This window comes from Protopterus annectens, chromosome 6.part1 (genome assembly GCF_019279795.1).
Source record: "Protopterus annectens isolate FY-2018-M chromosome 6.part1, PAN1.0, whole genome shotgun sequence".
Taxonomy (NCBI): Eukaryota; Metazoa; Chordata; order Ceratodontiformes; family Protopteridae; genus Protopterus; species Protopterus annectens.
The window spans coordinates 308,812,361-308,833,651 of record NC_056738.1 but is presented as its reverse complement, the minus strand read 5'-3'; the positions used below and the strand labels follow the sequence as shown (position 1 = coordinate 308,833,651).

General features: G+C 40.5%; 1 protein-coding gene across 1 annotated transcript in view; it reads left to right on the top strand.

Annotated features, from left to right (window-relative positions):
• NUDT22 (nudix hydrolase 22) overlaps nt 1-21,291 on the top strand; it is a 182,576-nt gene that overhangs the window by 119,980 nt on the left and 41,305 nt on the right. The gene's annotated exons all lie outside the window — the stretch shown is intronic.

Sequence of the window (21,291 nt, the reverse complement as noted above, 5' to 3'; positions counted from 1 at the left end):
TTCTACACTGCTGTTGATATCTTGAATTATTTATTTGCCTTTCCTTGTGCTTATATTAAAAAGTGCATTTTGCCTCCCATTATCTGTTCTACTTGATCTGCCTTCATTATCTAGCTAGCTGTTCGATAAAGTAGTGTATTTTTACACTGTAACAAACAGTTGTTTTTGCATCAAAAGAAGTCAGTGGATTTTCCATCTAGTGCACTGAGAGGTTGCCTGGTCTATTTAGATTGGGGAACCACTTGAGATTCTGAATGTAGTTTTATTGCCTGGAAAGCTTATTAATCAGTTAATCTTGTTTATTAGTGCCTTTATAAATTCTCTATAATTGCGTGGCTCTTGGCACATTTATTCAAAGTGAAATACTTTTACTGAATAATCACACTTATAGGTTCATAGGTTGATACTAGACTATCAGCCCTAGGGCCTATACAAGCCTAGCCATAACAATTCCCTGGCTATTTCTTCCCACATTATTTACTTCCATGGAACCCTGTCTAGCAGGGTGACTGACGTGATCCCTGGGGTGAATTTCCTTTCTCCCATCCAATCATCAAAGTTCCTTTTGAAGAGGGCCAAAGAGGCACTCTGCTTGACATGTATGGGCAATCTATTCCAGAGTCTGGGGAGTCTCTGGGTCAGGAACCTATCCCTCCAGCATGTTTTGTTTATTGTGATGACAAGGTTTAGATCCCTGAAGCGTGTGGCTCTGAGGGATTGGGATTTCTTTAAGTGTAGCATGTCCAACAGCTCTGAGTTTGACATGGCCTTGTATGTTAAACAGAGATCGCCTCTGAGTAGATGATATGAGACAGAGTATAGCAGGAGTTTTTTAAGGCGGTCAGCATAGGGCATCTGCTTTAGGCCTGTGATTCCTTTAGTGAGGTATTTCTGCGGCCTTTCCAGTTGTTGCAGATGTCTTGAGAGGTACATGCCAAACGGGGCGTTGTATTCTATAATGGGTCTAATGAGGGATGAGTACAGTGGGACAATGACCTCCTTTTTTCTGGATGAAAAGCCCTTCGTGATGAGGTGGTTATCAAAGGTGAAACCACTGTCCACCTGCGTCTCTTAAGTCTCTTATCACACTTTCGGTGTTTAGTGTACTTCCACCTATATGGTAATTCCGTTTTTTCCCAAAGGGGATAACTATACATTTCTTGGCATTGAGCTTGAGCCCATGGCTCTGGCACCAAGCATCTGTTTCTGTAAGGCCCTTTTGTAGAGTATCCACATCATTTGGGGATTCAATAGTGGCTCCCAGTTTGCAGTCATCTGCAAACTTTGTTAGCCAGAGTCCCTTAGTGTTGACCTGTACTTCAGAGAAGTAGATGCCAAACAAGAGCGGTCCCAGTTCTGAACCCTAAGGCACTCCACTTGTCACTTGTCTGGAGCTGGATTTGGAGTCAGCTACTTTTACAGTGTGGGTTCTATCAGTAAGCCAGTTAGCAACCCATTGGGTGACGTAGGGATTAATGCCCAGCTTAGTAAGTTTATCTATGATTCCAGAGTGGAGGATGGTGCCAAAGGCCTTGGCAAGGTCTAGATAGGCTGTGTGGACCACCTTACCCTTGTCCATGGCTCTGGAGACTGATTCGAAGAAGTCAGTCAGGTTCAGGAGACAAGATCGGCCCTTCACGAACCCAAACTGGGTGGGGTCTAGTGTTTGAAGGTTGCCAATGTCTTTGTTTATAAGTTCCATGATAATATGCTCCATAGCCTTGAAGATAAGGCTTGTCAGACTGATGGGACGGTAGTTTCTGGGATCCAAGGCTGATCCCCCCCTTGTGGAGTGGGATAATTGTAGCTCTGCGCCACTCAGTGGGCATGAAACCTGAGTTGAGGCTATGATTAAACATGACACTTAGGTGAGGTGCTAGTTCATATTGTAGTTCATGTAGTACACAGCCCGGGATGTCATCTGGTCCCATGGATGCTGTATTCTTAGCTTTGGAGAGTGCGTTTTTTACCTGTGTGGCCATTATTACTGGAATTTGGCAATCTTCCGGTATTGAGATGAGCCATTTAGGGAGTGAGAGGGGGGTGAAGTTGGCACTGAATCTATCTGCCAGGATATTGGCAATGTCCTTGGGATCAGTATATTTAATGCCATTCTGTTTTAGCTCAGAGCGGATCTGAGCATTGCCATTTAGATTCTTGACATAGTTATAGAATGCCTTGTGGTTGTCTTTGGAATCTTTGGCAATTTTATTTTCGTAACTAGCTTTGGAGGATTTTATGAGGAATCTCAGTTTCTTACTGAGGCTGGTAAGGGAGTTTTTTGCATCCTGGTATTTTCCTCTTTTCTGCAACAGTTTCTTCCTTTTGTTGTAAAGTTTGTTTATGGCAGGGGACCACCTGAGAGCATCTTGGTTCTATTTGGGATGGCATGATTCATGCATGAGTGGATGTGCTCGTACAGTGCCTTAGTGTAGGATTCAGCAGTTGAACTTTCAGTTCCCATCTGCATGGGTGTCATGAAGTTTGTCACTTCTGACTTGAGTAGCATGAAGTTGGCTTTGGAGAAGTTATTTATGGAGGTTTCTTTACTGGGGGTGCGGGTGGGATGTGGATGTTAAGGGTGATCAGCTTATGGTCAGACCTGACTAACTGTTAAACTGTTTAAAGTACACTGCTGTATCTATAGCTTTAAGTTGGTTTGTGATAGGATTTCATACTATTTAAGTTTGTTTGTGGTCGCATTTCACTCTAGACACTCCTTTACTGTGCTTTTGCATTAGGAGGACTGTGATTATTCATCTAGAGGCAGTAGGTGTTTACCTGGTCTGTCTGAGTTGAGAAACACAGAAAAGGGCTCTAATTACTTTTTTGCACTTCTCAGCACTTGATTTGCCCTTTTCTGCTACATAGATACCATAGACTTGATTCAGACCTGCTGAATTTAGCCTGTTATTCATACACTTGAACACTAAACCAGCCATCTTAAATTAAGAAGGGTTTCTCTGCACCCTTGTGGCAGAGGAGTGTGGATCCAACCTTGTCCGTGCTGGGGAATTGCTGGAGGAAGGTTCATTGTGTGCTTCCCTATTGGTGGATTAGCTTGAAAGTGTTTTAATTTTTGCCTGTATTTAAGCTTCGCATTTGCGTGTTGCAGTGCAAAGTGCAACAGGGGTTAACAATGCCCTGTATAGACGCAAACGCCTTGAAACTGAATTTTTTCATAGACATCTGTTAGTGGAACCCTCCCAAGCTTCCCTACTGCACTACAGGTGCAATGAGCAGCACTGACACACTTATCATCCATAGCCTTCAATAGAACAAGCACCTTTGTTAGTTGTAGCACAAAAACTGGTCAAACTAGCCCACTCTCCTTCCTAACAGTACATTTGGTAAAAACCTGCTACAATGGATGGGCAGTTTCCCATCATTTCACCAGCCACCCTGATTACCATGGTCATCCTGAAGCAATTCAGTAATTGCCTCATGTATACTGACAACCACTTATTCCTAAAACAAACAAAAACCGTATGTGACAGATGTAATAACACTATGAATTTGGAATCAGTTCTCTCATGTAACCACAAACCGGACATCAAACAGGTTGTCAGCACACACACTTCACCTCTCACACAAAATGAGGTTACGACATGTAAACCCACATACACGGAGGTACTCACTAGAAGCCTACCAAAAGATCAGAGACCTCCCAAATCTAAACCATTTGCACACACTGCTATGCAAATAGAAACCACTACACATAATAACACATACACCAGTGTCTCAGCAAATAAGCCCCTAAGGCAAACACCTCAAAACCTAATGTTCTGGTCATAGGCGACTCCATAGTGAGATATATAAATGTCCTCCTCACCGGGCGGGACAAGGAGAAGGTCACAGTCAGCTGCCTGTTAGTTGCCAGGATCTGTCAAATCACACAGGAACTCAAGTCGGTTAACAAAAAGTACTGTTATGACTCTGTCATTATCCATGTTGGGTTGAATGACTTGAAATGTACCCCTCTGGACTATATGAAGAGAGGCATGAGTGAACTCTCAGATTATGTGATCCAGGCAGGTATGACTCTAGTCCTAAGCAGCGTTCTACCTTTACCCAGGATGATGCCATAATATAAACAAAAAATGATCAACTTCAACAATTGGCATAGCTTATGGTGTCAGTCCAGGGCATCCCGTAGCTGTCAGTCTGGGAAGACACGGTTGATAGGCCATGCTGCTTTGCCAGAGATGGTCTGCACCTGCCTCCTCTAGGCTTTCTGATATTGGCAAAGGTGCTTGCCTTCCTCATAGTGTCTTTTTTTAGGCACTGTCAAAACAACAGAATTTCCAACAAAACAAAATCCACCCAAGGCAAACTCAAGGTTCTGTTGCTTGATGCTAAAAGTCTAAACATGAAGCTGCACTCCCTGGAAGCACTTCTCACCATGGAAGAAGCTGACGTCTGTGCAGTCACTGAGATATAATTCAAGGCCATGGAGAGCACCCCAACCATGCAAGGCTACAATGTCTTCCACACATTCAGACCTCAAAATGAGCATGAAAGAACCAAAGGTAGAAGTGTATCCATCTTTATTAAAGCCAAGTACACCTTGAGACTGGTCAAACAGTATGATTCTGTCGAACTACTCCATGTCCAACTAACTATAGGCGAAATACCCTACCACATCATTGCTATAGGTCCCCCACCATGAACCAAGAAATGCATATGGCCTACCTGAACTTACTGGAGTGACTCGCAATACAGCCCAACACCTTAGTCATGGGAGATTTCAACTATCCTTCCATCGACTGGGTGACATACATGAGCATAAACATGCTCGCCCAGAGATTCCTGAACTTTGTCAATACAAATACTCTGGAAGAGAGAATCTGCATCCCCACTAGGGGCTTAAATATCCTAGACATAGTACTTACCAACATGGGGTGTCACTGTACTCCCCCCTGTATGTTGCCCTCCCTGGTAAGGTCAGACCATAAATCAGTCTCATTTGAAATGACTATTGAATGTGTCACCACCACAGGAGGAAAAAAAAAATAAAACAACTTTTCCAAAGCAAACTACAGCCTACTAAGCGATGGTATAAAAAGTTGTATTTCCCCCACAATCACAGAAAACAATGATGCCTGTGGAGAAGTGTACACAAATGCCATGTATAACCACTTAAGCAACTGTGTAGACTCATCTGTACCTGACCAGATTAAAACCAGGTCCTCCCAAATAAACAAGCCACCCTGGTGGATTTCAAGTATAAACAGGTTATATAACAAAAGGAAGAAACTGATGTCTAAGAACAAGAGGGAACTGACTCAGCAGAAGAAGAATTCCCTCCTTAGCTTGAACAAGCAAATCAGAAATTTTGTAAAGTCCTCTAAAGGTGATTATGAAACTAAGATAGCAACCCTAGCTAAGGATAATCATAAGGCATTCTTTAACCACGACCGAAATCTAAAAAGGGAATGCCCAGCTATGTGCCGAACTGGTAGTAGATGGCACTGCTCATAAAATACTGGTGGAAATTGTCAAACTGCTAGCTGACATATTTGGTGGAAACCTCAACCCCCTGTCCCCACCAGCCATACCCCAAAGCATGACTGACACCTGTCCTCTGCCTAGTATCTCTGGAGATCAGGTCATATCTGTGCTCTACAAGGCCAAAAACACAGCCTCAGTCGGACCAGATAACTTCCTAGATTGCTTATTAAGCAGTCTAAAACAGGACCTAGAGACCCACTTGTCCTTCTCTTTTAACCATAGCCTTAGAGCTGGCTTTGTTCCAGAAGAGTGAAGTGCAACAGTAATCCCCTTGCACAAAATACGGCCATCAACCGACACTATGAACTATAGACCCATAAGTCTAACTAGCCTCATCTGCAAGGCCATGGAAAGAATCATCATGGACCTTATCAACAAGGACGTAGGCAAACTTCAAACTCTAGACCCAACCCAGTTTAGCTTCATTGAGGGTAGATCATGCTTATTAAACCTAGTAGACTTCTTTAAGAAAGTCATGAAAGCCCTGGATGAAGGTAAGACAGTGCATGCTGCCAATTTTGACCTCTACAAGGCTTTTGACACAATCCCCCACGCAGGTATCATACAAAAACTCTCCCACATAGGGATTAACCCTTGCATTAATAGATGGATAGCCAATTGGCTCACCGACAGAACACATACTGTCGAAGTTGGTGACTCCACCTCTACCAGTAGACCCGTCACCAGTGGTGTACCACAAGGATCTGTGCTGGGCCCTTTACTGATTGGAATGTATTTTTCGGACGTCCAGGCTAAAGTAGATGGCCCTTGGCTTACCAGTTTCACTGACTGCAAATTGGGTGCAATCACTGAATCTCCCAACAATGTTAACATATTACAGGAGGGACTGACACAGATAAATAACTGGCACCAAAGCCAGGGTCTAAAATTAAATGCAAAAAAATGCATTATTATCCCCTTTGCCAAAGCAGAATTCCCAGCAAATTACAGTATTGATAGCACCACCTAAGTTCAACCCCAGTAGTGCAAGATCTGGGAACACAGGTAGATAACAATCTGAACTTCGACCACCAAGTTTCCATAATGGTAAGGAAAGCCTTCAACGTTGTGCTACTCATAAGTAAGGGTATTGCATCCAGGTCTAAGGATGTTATAATTCCACTGATCTCAACCCTCATCAGACCATTAATAGAGTACAATGCTCCCTTCTGCATGTACACCATCAGATACCTGCAGCAGCTGGAAAAACCACAGAGGTTTCTCACCAAGAAAATACAGAGCCTCCAAACCATGACTTACGTGGATAGACTGAAAGCCATGTCACTGTAGTCTGTATCATATAGGCTGCTGACAGGTGACTTTTGCCTGGCCTATAGGGCAGTCTCTGACCCTTCCCTGATGGATATGCTGCACATCTGCAAGTCAAATGGCACAAGAGTCGCTCTCTGTAGGGATCTTAACCTAGCCTGTGACATTAATAGAATATGATGGAGAGACAGATATATCTTCCAGAGATTTCCACTACTCCGGTATAAACTTCAAATTCACATGAAGCAGAGCTCTTCACTGACCCTATTCAAATGCAGCCTGGACAGATGGATGAGAGGCTGCAAATTCACCCAGGGGGTAGCACCCATCTCCCTCATAGACAGGCTTAGTCAGTGTTTATCATAGACTCAGTCAGCAAATTACATCCATCTAACCATGGACTATTGAGGAAACTTGGGATTAACATGGCTAGGCTTGTAAGGGCTCTAGGGTGGCTAGTCTAGTAACCTTCTATGAACCTATGAACTTATTTAGTGTAGAAAATCTAACTTTGATAACACCATGGCAGGATGGAATAATGAATCCCCAAATTAAGGAAAAAACAATGGAGTGGGAAACATCTGACCATTTGCCATATGAAGATACTTTGGAGCCTTCCATAGGAAACCAGTACAAAAATTCAGTTGGAGTTGCACAGCAAGGAAAGGAAACTGTGGCAGCTCTGACACAGGGAATGTTGTGGAGTGAATAGACCTCTGAGTTCCCATATGAAGGAGCGGTGGGTGATACAGGATGAAACTGAAGAGAATGTGGCACAGGAAGATGCTCTGGAACTTTCTATAGAATGCCCTCAGGAAACGAAGAACAAAGAATGTGCCCTCAGTTTAGATGAAAAAGATCTAAGAGAAGAGTTGCTTGATTTAATAGATAAGGACACTCATTAAGAACAATGAAAGAAATAGACTACAGAAAGTCAATAAAACCCAAAAAGGTTAGGAGTTTCATAAAACAAATAAACACAGTAATTAGTATTGTTCATAGAGATTCATGCAATATAACAGAAGTAAATAGGCTATATTACTGTGCAGCTAAATTAATAACAGTCTTGCTACAAAAATACAGGGCAGTAAGTGAAAGGAAGGTGATAAATCAAATGACATCATGGAACTACTGAATAGAGAAAATTATAAAGCAATTAAGACAAGAAGTTTTACTGTTATAAGAGTACAGAAGAAGGAACAGATAAAAAAAAACACTAAGAAATATAGATTTGATAAAAGCAATGCGCAGTATCAGAATAGATCAGGCTCTATCATGCACTATCACAAATTTGTTTGTTTGTGTCTTTCGGCTTTTCCCGGTTAGAGGTCGCCACAGCGGAACTCCGGTCCACTAATGATTGGTAGTGGATTTTTACGTACCGGGTTACCAGCCCTGACGCACAACCTTCAATGAAGGCATGCCCCATTCACGTATGCCTCTACACAGAAGACGCTCTAGCTGAGAATCGAACGGGACAACGTCTTGCTATGAGGCGACAACGCTATTGCAGCACCACCATGCACTATCACAAATAATAAACTAAAAATGTCAGTACAGACAGGAAACTTAGAAGATACACAGATAAATATAAAGGAAAAGTAGAAAATAAGCAATTTATTGATGAGCCAAAAGAGTTTTATAGAGAATTAGGAAACAAGGCAGAAGGAATTGAAACAACACCAAAAAAGAAGAAATACATCCATTTTGGAGAAATATCTATGAAGATCCTGAGGAACATAACAAAGTTGCTGAATGGATAGAAGAAGTAAAAGAAAGAATAAGAAGCTGAAATCTACAGGATATGAAATGGGATGAAGTAATGGCCAGAGAGATTGAAACAAAGTTATAAAAAACCTCCTAAATGGAAAACTCCAGGCCCAGATGCAGTAGCTAACTTATGGCTAAATGTATTAACATCTTTACATGAAGATTTAGCCATGAGTAGGAACTGTTTATATGCGTACCCTGAACAAACACCAACCTGGTTAATAACAGGAACAACAGTGCTCCTACTTGAGTGAACCTTCCAGCTATCCTAAAAACTTTAGACCAATAACTTGCTTCCAACAACGTATAAACTATGCACTAGAATTGATGTTGACAGAGTTTATAGTCATTTAGAAGAAAACTCATTCATGGCAGTAGAACAAAAAGTTAACAAAAGAAAGTCATATGGAACAAAGGAGCATTTGTTGTCAAATAAATTCATAATGAAGAACTGTAAAAGGGGAAGAATCTAACTACGGTATAGATAGACTACAAAAAAGCATTTGACAGTATTCCACATTCATGGATAAAAGACTGCTTAAAAATGTATAAGATACACCCTTCACTGATCATTACAGAGACCATGAAACAGTGGCAAACCACTTTGCACTTAAGTCTTAATAAAGGACAAATTATTATTCCAGGGATAAAACTTCATAGGGGTATATACCAGTGTGACTCTTTTGTCACCACTGTTCTTTTGTCTTGCCCTTAACCCATTAAGCTGTTTACTCCCAGAGAACAGCAAACTGTAAAGACTTCTGATCTTCTTTTTGTGGTTGATTTAAAACTGTATAGATCATCAGATGAGGAATTGAAAGCACAACTGTAAGTGTTCAAAACTTTTTCAGATGATATAAGAATGTTGTTTGGTCTTGATAAATGTGCAAAAGCAACATTTAAAGCAGGAAAGCTGCAGCACCAAGAAAACATCAGCCTGGGTCAGGAATGTAATATAAAAGAACAAGACAGAGTATATAATTATTTGGGAATTGATGAAGGATCAACAATAAAACATGAGCAAATGTGAATAAAACTTAGTAAGGAATATTTTAGAAGACTAAAATTAATACTGAAAACAGCACTGACATCTAGAAACAAAGTCCAAGCTATAAACCAGTTTTCTCTTCCTCTCCTAACTTACAGTTTTGGAGTTATTTTCTGGCCCCAAAAGGTGTTGGGTTGGTTGGACAGAAAAACGAGAAGGATGCTTCATGCTTGTCAAACGATTTATAAAATCAGTGTATACCAAGACTATATATTCCCTGTTCTGAAAGCGGTATGGGCTCCTTGAAAATGATTACATGTATAGATATGTAATTGTAGGACTGCACACATATCTGCTGAGTTCACAAGGTCCAAACATAGTGAAAGTTTTAAAACATGAGGAGTCTAATTTGACTTCCCTTCTTTGTTTAGCAGAGACATATCAGTGTGAAGCGGGAATGGAAATCAAACCAGAAGTAGATAAATATTAGGCAGCAGCTGAATGTGCCAAAAAACGAAATAATATAAGGTGAAGGATCAGATGAGAAGGCAAGAAATGTGGAAGATGCATAAATTTAGTTGGAAGTATAGAAAACTCTTGGAACAACCACGTGTTGATCATAATCAAACACAGAAATGTTTTAGGGGAGATGAATTTCAACCAAAAGACCAAAGGCTGGTTTACAATTCTATTGAATATGTGGGAGAAACAAACAAATGTAGGTTTTATAAAACAGAACTGGAAACAGTCACACATCTTGTTGCTTGTTGTGATTTACTAATTGCAGAAGGACTGTATATTGAAAGGCATAATAATATGGTAAGACTGTAGCATTTGGGATTGTGCAAACATTAAAATACTGAACAGCTGACAGGGGTCCAGGGAAGTAAATAGTGTGGGAAGAAATAGCCAGGGAATTGTTATGGCTAGGCTTGTATAGGCCCTAGGCTGATAGCCTAGTACCAACCTATGAACATTAGAGACATGAGCCACAAAGCATTATAAAAATGATGAAGTTTATATTGCATGGGATCACCCATTACCAACAGTTCAAGAAATAGATGCAAGAACACCAGATATAGTAGTTCAAGAAAAGAAGACAAAAATAGCATTGATCATTGAAATTGCTACACCCAGTGACTGCAGTGTCTTACGTACAGCGAGACACAAAGTCAGACAATATCAGGATTTGCAGGCAGAGACAAGGGCATTGTGGAAGAAGAATACCCAGATAGTTCCAATAGTTGTAGGAGCAACTGGTCTTTTAAAAAAGAATTTACAGTCATATTTAGATATGTTACTGATATGTGTAACTCCATATGAACTGCAGGAGGAGTCAGTACTGGGCACATTGCGGGTACTGCGAACAGCACTTCTGTATACATCAAAGATTGAAGCAAAACTAATTTCATGAACTTTAATCATACTTTGGCTTAGGAGTGGGGTCCATTCCCATCATGGTATTAGAAACCCAAAACACTTGGAGAAATAAAAAAAAAATAGAAATAATAGTAAGTGATATCACAACTCTGAGCAGGAGGACATGGCCAACCTACTAGAGGCTAGATTTAGGTCAAACTTCACCTCCCTATCCCTTCTACATTCTCAGGTCACATATGTGCACCCTCCCTCCTCAAATCTCCCAAGAATAAATCCTCAAGGTGGTATCCAAGGCGAACAGCACTACTGTGAGGCTGGATGACATCTACCTACTGATGAGAAGTTATTCAATATCAGCCTCCAAACCAGCTTCATGCCACATAAATGGAGGACAGCAATAGTCATCCCCTTGCACAAAGGTGAGCATTTATGGACCAGGGTAATTATAGACCTATAAGACTGATCAGCCTCATCTGTAAGGCTATGGAAAGGATTGTTATGGAATTAGTATGTAAGAACATAGTAACTTACAAGCTATCAACTGAAGCCGGTTCGGATTTGTCAGGGATACATCCTGCATTTTTAACATGGTTGACTGTTCTGAGAAGATTACTGATGCAATGGATGAGGGCAAATAAGTACACACTGTATATGTTGACCTTGTAAAAGCATTCAACGTCACCCAACACTTGGTATTATAAGTAAACTCTCACAGCTAAATGTATATCCCTGTGTAACTAATTGATAGCCAACTGGTTTACAAACAGAACCTAGGAAATTAGGGTGTGGGCTTTACTTCCTCGAAAAGACCTGTCACCAGTGGTGTACCTCAAGTTTCAGTCCTTGGGGCACTTCTCTTTGGCATTTACATCTCAGAGGTCAAAACAAAAGTTAAAGGTTTATGAATGAGCAAGTTTACAGAAGACTGTAAACTTTGTACCATCATAAACTCCGCAGAGACACCAAATCCTACAAGAAGGTCTTTCCATAATGAATATCTGGTGTCAAAACCATGGACAAAAGCTAAATGCCAAGAAATTAATAATCGTATCCTTCAGTAAGAAAGACTTCCCTTGTAACTATCACATTGACATCACTCCCTATGAAAGCTGATCCCATAGTTAGTAATCTGAGAACCTATGTAGACAACAAACTGTCCTTTTATCACCATGTATCCACTATTGTAAGAATGTCCTTTTCTTTGAACAGCTTATATTTAAAGGTATGGTGTTCATATCCAGGGATTCCACTGTACTCTGCTCTCATCAGGCCAAGTATTACCTTTTGGTATGTGCCTGTCCAAACAGTTGCCCCAAATGGAGTGGCCACAGCACTTTCTCACTAAAACATTTAAGGGTCTAAATTCTTGTCCCTTTTCTCAGTATCATATAGGCTACTAAGTGGCAATCTCTGCCTTGCATATTGAGCCTCAACAGACTCTCTTCTGTCAGACCTACTGCACATTCTCAAGTCCGGTGGTAGTGTGGACACCCACCCAAGGTATCTCAATCTCTTCTGCAACATAAATAGAACATGTTGGGAGGATAGGTATGCGTTACAGAGAATGCCTCTTCTATGTAGCAGTCTTCCACTCACCATAAAATAAAGTATTGCTTTTGCTCAATTCAAATGTAATTTGCATGAATGCATAGCATAGCTCTTAACTGTCCAGATTTTCACAGAAGGTCCAGATTTTTGTCTTACATTTTTGGTCTGTTCCTCATAAAATTTGTGGTTCTCTGGCAAGTCATTGAGGATTGAAGTCACTAAATAATGGCAAACATTTGAATTTCAGACTTCATATCCCTCAGAAAAATGCATGATAAGGCAAAACTAGTTATTCTAGCAACTTTCAAAGCTTATAAGACCAATATTTAAAATATGACTGTATTTTTGGGCCTTTCTCCGCCCACTATTTTTGACTTTGTCCAGATTTCTTGCACTAAGAAGTTAAGGGGTATGATGGAAAGGAAACGGCAAATTCATCCCTAGTTTAGCACAGATGTCCCTCATGGATATAAGCAACAAGTAAATGCCCCAACATAGCTTGTTGGAGAAAATGTTTTTAAATTCCATGGATTGCAGGAAGATCAAACCAGTTAATACTTTAGGAGATACACACAGACTGTTCACTTAGTATGTAATATATAAGGGCTCAAAACTGCCATGCAAATGGAAGGCTAGGCTTCTTAAAATCCTCACAGATCAGTTGCTTAGTAAGTACCTATGAATAAACACTGCTCCCCCACACTACCTCACATAGGTGGTAAACTTGCCTGACAGGTTTCTACCATCTTATCGTAGTCATCAGTGACTGACCATTGAAACTAACAGACCTTGTAAGACACCTATAAATAGCTTCTGTTATTCCATAATCTCTCTCTTCTTTGAGATAATTTTCTACATTCCCAGTCAGGAACTAGCAGGAAATACTGCATTGCATACTGTGGTGCAGCGGTAGCATTATTGCTTCACAGCAAGAGTTTCTCCTGTTCGATTCTCGGCTGGAGTGCAGGGAGTACCTTCTGTGTGGAGTCTGCATGTCCTCCCCACGGTTGGGTGGGTGTTTGAAAGACATGCGTAAATGGGCGTGCCTTTGTTGAAGGTTGGACGTCGAGCTGGCACCTCTGCGTTTGTGAAAATCTACTGCCAATCATTAGCAGACCGGAGTTCCGCTGTGGCGACCCCTAACCGGTAAAAGCCGAAAGACAAACAACAACATACTATCCTGGCTGATAACATTTTTAGAATGCATTCATATGCACGAGTGGATGTTTCTGAATGTATATTGTGCTGTGCTAATGGTACGCATCTGTCAGCAAAATATATGGGTTATACAGGGGCTAGCATTAATATATTAATGTTTTATACAGTGGGGGGGGGGTTCAGATGATTTTTCCACTACTCGCAAAGGCATGAGAGCCTTATGAGTTTGTACCCTAGTATTATGGATGATATTAGTAATATCAGAGACCTGATCTATGTGTGTTGCATTCATCTTATGTTTTGCTTTTGTGGTATTTTACTTGTGTTTGTCTTTGTGTTGCAGATTTTACTTATAAAGAGGGAATAGAATATTCATGCAAGAAAAGAAAAAAAAACACAAGATCTATGTTAAGTTAAATGAAACTGGCTTCATTTTGTAACTTATTGGGACCTGAAAAAATACTTTCAAGTAGTACACCATGCCATGGAGTAGGCAGTTAATGTTTTAGCCACACTGGGGGGACATTAGTCATGATGGTACACTCCAAGTAACCAGTCTTCAGCCACACATCATCATGGCTACAAATCTGCATTGCCGACACCCCTGTCATGGTGCTTGCTATTATACAATAGCATTGTTTTAAAAACGAAATATGTTAGACCTTTTTTTTTTTAAATAATGATGTTGTGTATTATGAACTGCATAGATTGACCATCTTTCTTGAAATTCAAGTATATTATACTGTTTTTTTCCTAGCACTTCACATCAAAACCAACTCAATCATTGTAAATTAATAAAATAAAACAAGTAACAACTATAAAATATGTAATGTTGTTGTTGTTTCTTTCGGCTTTTCCCGGTTAGGGGTCGCCACAGCAGAACTCCAGTCCGCTAATGATTGGCAGTAGATTTTGACGTGCTGGCTTGTTTGGTATAATAGCACTAATCATGTTACAAAAACAGCAACAAAATTTAAACTGTGACAAATAATATAACAATGTTGCCACTCTAGATATGATTAGTATCTTGGGCACCTGACGGAGCAGCAGTGAGGGTTGGGAGAGTGACCATTCCGTGGTGGGAGGTGATTATGTGGGCATTTTCCTTGATGTCCCTGGTGGAGACTGGGGATTGTATAAAGGAGGGCATAGTCTAAGAGGGGTTAGGGTGGAAGTATTGGCTGATCTTCCCTGGAGGTGGGGTAAGGCATGACAGACTCCCATTGCATGCTCCACCTACAACAGTAACTAGGTGCTCAAGGGAAGGGGGGACTAGGGGAAGACCTTAAAAAGTTACCGTGATGCATTCAAGTTCACGTCTGCCCTGGTCGGAAAAATCAGTGATAACACAGCAGTGGAAGAGAATCAGTAGACATGGAGATGGATGTAGGGCACTGGGGATGGATGTAGGGCACTGGGGATGGATGTAGGGCACAGGGGATGGCTGACAGAGTGAAACATGGATGAAAAACTTCCCTCAAAAAATATAACAATGTTACTAAATAAAAACAGTAATGATGTTAATATGATAGCTGTCATTGCATAAACATGTACATTTCTTCTATCAAACTCAAACAAAATTACAATCCAAACAGCAGCAGTAAAACATTGTCCCAGGATATAAAAGTGATATTAAGTCCCCATGATAACAGTCCAACAAATTGTGGCAGACAAAAATATCATTCTTTGCTGTATTCATTACGTCTGTCCATTAAGAGGAAGTTAACCATGACATTTCTTCAGTAAATATTGCAGGAATATACATCCAGTTTTTATAAAAGACGATCTCAGATTTCACAGTTCAGCAAATTGTCTTAATTCAACAAGCAAACAAATAAAATCAGATTGATAAACAAACCTCCAGTCCAGCATAAACTATTTGCAGGCACTGCGGTACAACGCCAGAGTTGTCCACATACACCGAGACCTTGCCGTCAACCTTCCTCCTTCCGTCCTCCCAGATAACAAACCCTTGCCAGGAACATAAACAATAACACCAAGCAATAGGCATTTGTTCAAACAAGGAGTGTCCATGCAAATTCAAGATGAAAACAGAAGCAATATAGCAGGTTCTATGGTCTGGCAGCCACCTGCTGCCATTGTTGAGAACCTAACTATATCATCCCCACAAGGTCGGGGGGGTTCAGCAGTGTATTGTTCATGTAGATGCCCATACATTTAAAATAAAGATTTACAATGCATACACACACTCATGCACATGGAAGCATTTTCAGCACAATTATTTTTTTTTTAATGGAACAACTGTAGTGTTAACATAAAATTGATATATTGTAGGTATTGTTATAATTTTCAGCACATGCACATTGTAATATTAAGAGGAAAGACATGCATATAATTGTTTGTTGTACTTTTAGGAGCATTTTTTACAATAACATTTAAAGAGTTACATGTGTTTTACCAGTTGCTGCTGCTGTTGTTGATCAGTCGAGTCTGACTCTTCAGGACCTCAGTAACTTTAGCACAGTTGGCCTATTTTCATAAACTGCATCTTTAAGTACTTACACATACATATCTAGTACTTCAGTAATGCTGTCTTACCCATATCCTCCTTTGTCATCCCCTTCTTTTGCTTTCAAAACTTTTTCAAGTAAATCCTGAGTTTACATTATGTAGCCAAAATGTCTGAGTTTTAATTTTACAGTTAGACCTTCCACTGAACAGTCCGTGTGCATTGCCTGGTTTGATCTTCTTGCAGTCCATGAAGTTTTAAAACATTTTCTCCAAACCACAGTTTACAGTATCACGTTTCAGGCAAAAGCCCTTACTTACAGTGCAACTCTTACATCTATATCTTATTACTGGGAAGAACATAGATTTGACTACACAGACCTTTGTTGATAATGTAATGTCTTTGCTCTTTAAAAATCATATCCATATTTGCCATAGCTTTCTTTCCAAGAAACAAGTAGCTTTTTAATTTTATGGCTGCACTCACTTTCTACAGAGAAACTTGAGCTCGGGAAACTAAAATGTGTCACTGCCTCCACTTCTTTGCATTTATTACAAGGACTTGGTAGGGCACAATGACATAATTTTGTTTCTGTGTTGAGCAGCAGTCCAGCTTTTGCATTTTCCACCTTCACCAGAATGTTCAACTGTTCCTCATTTTCAGTCACTAGAGTGGTGTCATCTGAATACTGAGGTTAATATTTCTCCCAGCAATTATGATCCCAGCATGTGATCAGTTTATTTAACCCACCATTTTACCTGATATATTCAGGTTATAAATGAAATAAGTAGGACGGAAACATGCAGTCTTGTCACACTCCCTTCCTAGTCGTGAACCAGTTATTCATTCCATATTTGGTTCTGTGTTTTATTGTTCTGCCTACAAATTCCCGTGGCAGAAAATAAGGTGTCACAGTATTCCAATTTATCTAATAACCTGACACATTTTGTTATAATCTACACAGTCAAATGCTTTAGAGTAGTGTTTAAAGCAGAAGTAAATATTTTTCTGGAATTCTCTTGCTTCTATCATCCAACAAATATTGGCAATTTAATCTCTGGCAGTAGCATGGCTAGGGTTGGCCGAGAGGGGTAACTGCCCCAGTGCAAAGTGTTGGGGGTGCAATCAGCTGTTCCTGATCTTTCGTTAATGCAATACTGGCTTTTAAAAGCATTTGTGGTCAAACCTGAGTGGTATATCACTCCGTGTGTGGCCTAAGCTGTAGGAACTGCTAAAAAGTAAAAAAAAAAAAAAAAACTAAAAACTGAGCACTGTAGTGCTCCATGCAGGCAGGTCATTAACTGTAGCAGTTGCTTGCTACATTCATAGCGAGCAGTTTGCTACAGTTTAAAAAGACATTTTTATCTTGCTAGCGTATGAAACATATGCCATTGTTTGGTACTTTAAACTCTCATTAGCATTGCCCTTTTTTTAGGGAATGGATTTTTCTGTGTTAGTGTAACCAGCCTTCTTGATATCCCTCTTTCATTTGTACTGTAGACACATTGTTTTATCAGGCAGCAGTTTTCTTTTTAGCTTTGTGTTCCTAAGAATAATACCTGTATAAGGGTTAAGATAATGTAAAAAGTGAACAGTGCTGTGGTTAGGCTATTATCAGGTAGCTTGTGTCTTATCAGTATGTAATTGTATCAGAAAATTAGCTTCCTAGATTTCAGGATTGATGGTAAATATTTCAGTACTACCGTGGTTCTAGAAACTTTGAGTGACTATGCAAATGATACAGGATAGAGGTCTGTAGGTGTACTTGTATTTGGTTACATTTTTTTTTTTGGGGGGGGGGGGCATTTGTGATTACCTTGAGATGTGCCAGTATTGCATTTTGCGGTTGTTGTAAAGGGATTTCAGGGATTTCTTACTATTTGGATAAGGTTATATAGGTACAAGAATCATTGTAGTTGATTTTCTGGATGCCTTTGCCAGCTTCAGTTAACATCCATTAATAGACTTTTACCTCAGATAAGTTTCAGTATGTTTTCTATGTGATTCTTCACTAAGTTTAGTGGTGATGGGGAAAGTATATAATACAGAAGCATATACACTTCTTTTACTGCCTAGAGTAATCTGTCTGATAATCCAGTTAGGTTCAGAAAATTTGGTACAGCAAGTAATGTTTAATTGTCTGTGAGGTCTTTTAACAAGAAGTAGCCTTGAACAACAAAAAAAGTCTGAGATTTGTCCTGATATGAGAACGATGGCAGATTATAAAGGCTGAGGCCACAGCCATGAAAGTGACTCCATTTATTACTGCTTGGTAGTAGCCTAATTAAATTGTAACTGTTACTCTAAGACTTTTGGGTTAAGCACTTGGGCTCCAGACCAGTTGTTTTACATTAAGAAGGTTTGTGGTCTGCACTGTTGTGGCAGGACAAGCAGTTTACATCCTTCTAAGTTGGGAACTGCTGATTGAAGTCTGCATGTCTGTTATTCTAAAAGTGTATTAGTTCTGGTTAAAGCACTTAGGCTTCAGGCCAGTTATTTTTCATTAAGAAGGTTTGTGGTCTGCACTATTGTGGGAGGAGAGGCTAGACTCTGCCCTTCTGAGCTGGGAATTTCTGGTTAAAGGCTTATTGTGTCTGCTTATTTGAACTGATTGTTTCTGAAATTGGTGTGCCTTGTTTGCTGTAGCATAGACTAGATTCAGGCATCCTGAATCTAGTTTTGTTTGTATAACTTGAGCACTAATCCAGGCTATCTTTTTTGGAGAAGGTTCCCCTGCACCCTAGTGGCAGGAGTGTGCAGGTTAGAACTTGTCTGATTGAAGACTGGTGGAACAGGGCTCAGTTTTGAGCTTTTTTACTGATTAATTGAGTAATTTGTTTAAATCAGTTTGCTCGTTTTCTATTGTTATATAAAAAAATTGCACTTTATTCATCTGCTTTTACTGTATTTGTGTTTCTTCCTACTTTATTACTTTATTTTGCTTTTGCTGCTTGTTCTTAAAAGTACTTAATTCCATTTATGCTGCTACATTTATTACTGCTTGTTAGTAGCCTGATTAAATTGTAACTGTTATTCTAAGTTGTATAACTTGAGCACTAATCCAGACCATCTTTTTTGGAGAAGGTTCCCCTGCACCCTAGTGGTAGGAGTGTGCAGTTAGAACTTGTCTGATCGAAGACTGCTGGAACGGGGCTCAGTTTTTAGCTTTTTATCGGTTAACTGGTTAATTTGTTTAAATCAGTTTGCTCATTTGCTACTGTTATATTAAAAAAAACCAAACACTTTATGCATTGTTGCTTAGCTAGGGTTAAACTATTCCCGGCGCCATAAAGTTTGCTGTTCAATTTTTTCCGTAGAACTAGCCAGCTTTTTAGTTTTAGCACTCAAATTTGTTTTTTTGAGCTCAGCATTTGTTCAGAACTTGTTGTAAGCACTAAATAAGCTACAAATTACTACAGCACCCAACTTTCCTCACTTGTCTAGAGGAAAACAGTTTTTAGTACTTAATAAATAAGCACCTATCCAGGCATGTATAAGGGTCAGCTCTCAGTGTTTTCTCCTGTCCACCTGATGAATCTGGGCATCTTGGGGCAATGCAGCAATTGCCTCATGTGCACAGACAACCCTCTCCTCCTACCACCCAACACTACAACCTGTGAGAGATGCACTTATGTAGCCAAACTGGAAGCAAAGCTCTCTTCACCCAAGACTGGACTAAACAGTCAAGAGGAGAAGGTAAACACTTGCACCACACCACATTCCTCACATAGTCCCGCAAAACCTACACCACCAAAACATACACATAGAAACACAAAACACGCACCTACATTCTCGGAGGCTGTCAATAAAAATCTGCCCAAGCAGCAGAGACCTCCACAGCAGAAACGCAAGCAACCTCCACCCCCCAACACAACCAAAGTGACACATAGCCCACAAACTCAGTGTGTCACTCAGTCACAGCCCATAAGGCATAACAACATACCTAACACTGTAGTCATAGGTGACTCTGTAGTCAAGCAAACTGATGTTCCACTCACCAGGCTACACAAGGAGAAAGTTACTGTCCGCTGACTGTCACGAGCTAGGATCTGCCACATAACGCACACACTCAGGTTACTCCACAGCAAGTACAAATATGACTCTGCCATTGTCCATGTTAGTGTGAATGACCTGAGATGTACCTCCCTGGACTACATGAAAAGAGACATGGAGGAGCTCTCCGATTTTATAGCCCAGGCAAGTATGACCCTACCCCTGAGTAGCATCGTGCCGTCACCCAGAATGATACCACAGTACAAGGACAAAATGGTTGACATCAACAATTGGCTAAGCTTCTGGTGTCACTCTAAGGGGATCCAGTATCTGTCTGTCTGGGATGACATGATCGACAGACCACGATGCTTTGCCAGAGATGGCCTGCACATGTCACCCCTGGGATTCCGGATACTGGCTAAGGCTCTTGCCACCCCTATAGTGCCTTTTTTAGGCAAGGTTCAAATGATAAATTCATCACCGTAATGGGTACAAGCAAGCAAAATCTGAGGGTAATGCTACTCAGTGCTAGAAGTCTAAACCTCAGAATGCATTCATTCGAGACACTCCTTAAAATGGTGAACATCGACATCTCTGCAGTGACAGACCTGGTTTAAGGCTCCAGAGAGCACCCTTGCATTACCAGGCTATAATTCATATCACACCTTTCGGCCAACTAACCTGGACCGAAACACTAAAGGCAGAGGCGTGTCCATATTCATTAAGGATATCCACACTTCCAGGCTAGTTGTTCAGCATAATGCATCTGAGATTATCCAAGTGCAACTAACTCTGGGCAAGACCGCAATCCAAATTGTAACTTGCTACAGATCACCCACCATGCCCCAGGATTCCACTCCTCATTTCTTGATACACTGGAAAATATTAGGGTACAACCCAACACCCTAATAATGGGCGATTTCAACTAACCCACCATTAACTGGGAAAACTGCTCATGTACCAACTCTTTTGCTCAATGTTTTCTGGAAATCATAAATTCCAACGCCTTGGATCAACTTATTCACAGCCCCACCAGGGGCAGCAATATCCTAGACCTGGTCATTACCAACATGGGTGACCGGTGTTCCACACCAGAGGTCAATTCCTCCTTGGTCAGATCCGACCACAAGCTAATCACCCTAGACATCTACATCACACCCCCACCCCCATTAGGGAAACCACTGTAAAAAAATTCTCCAAAGCC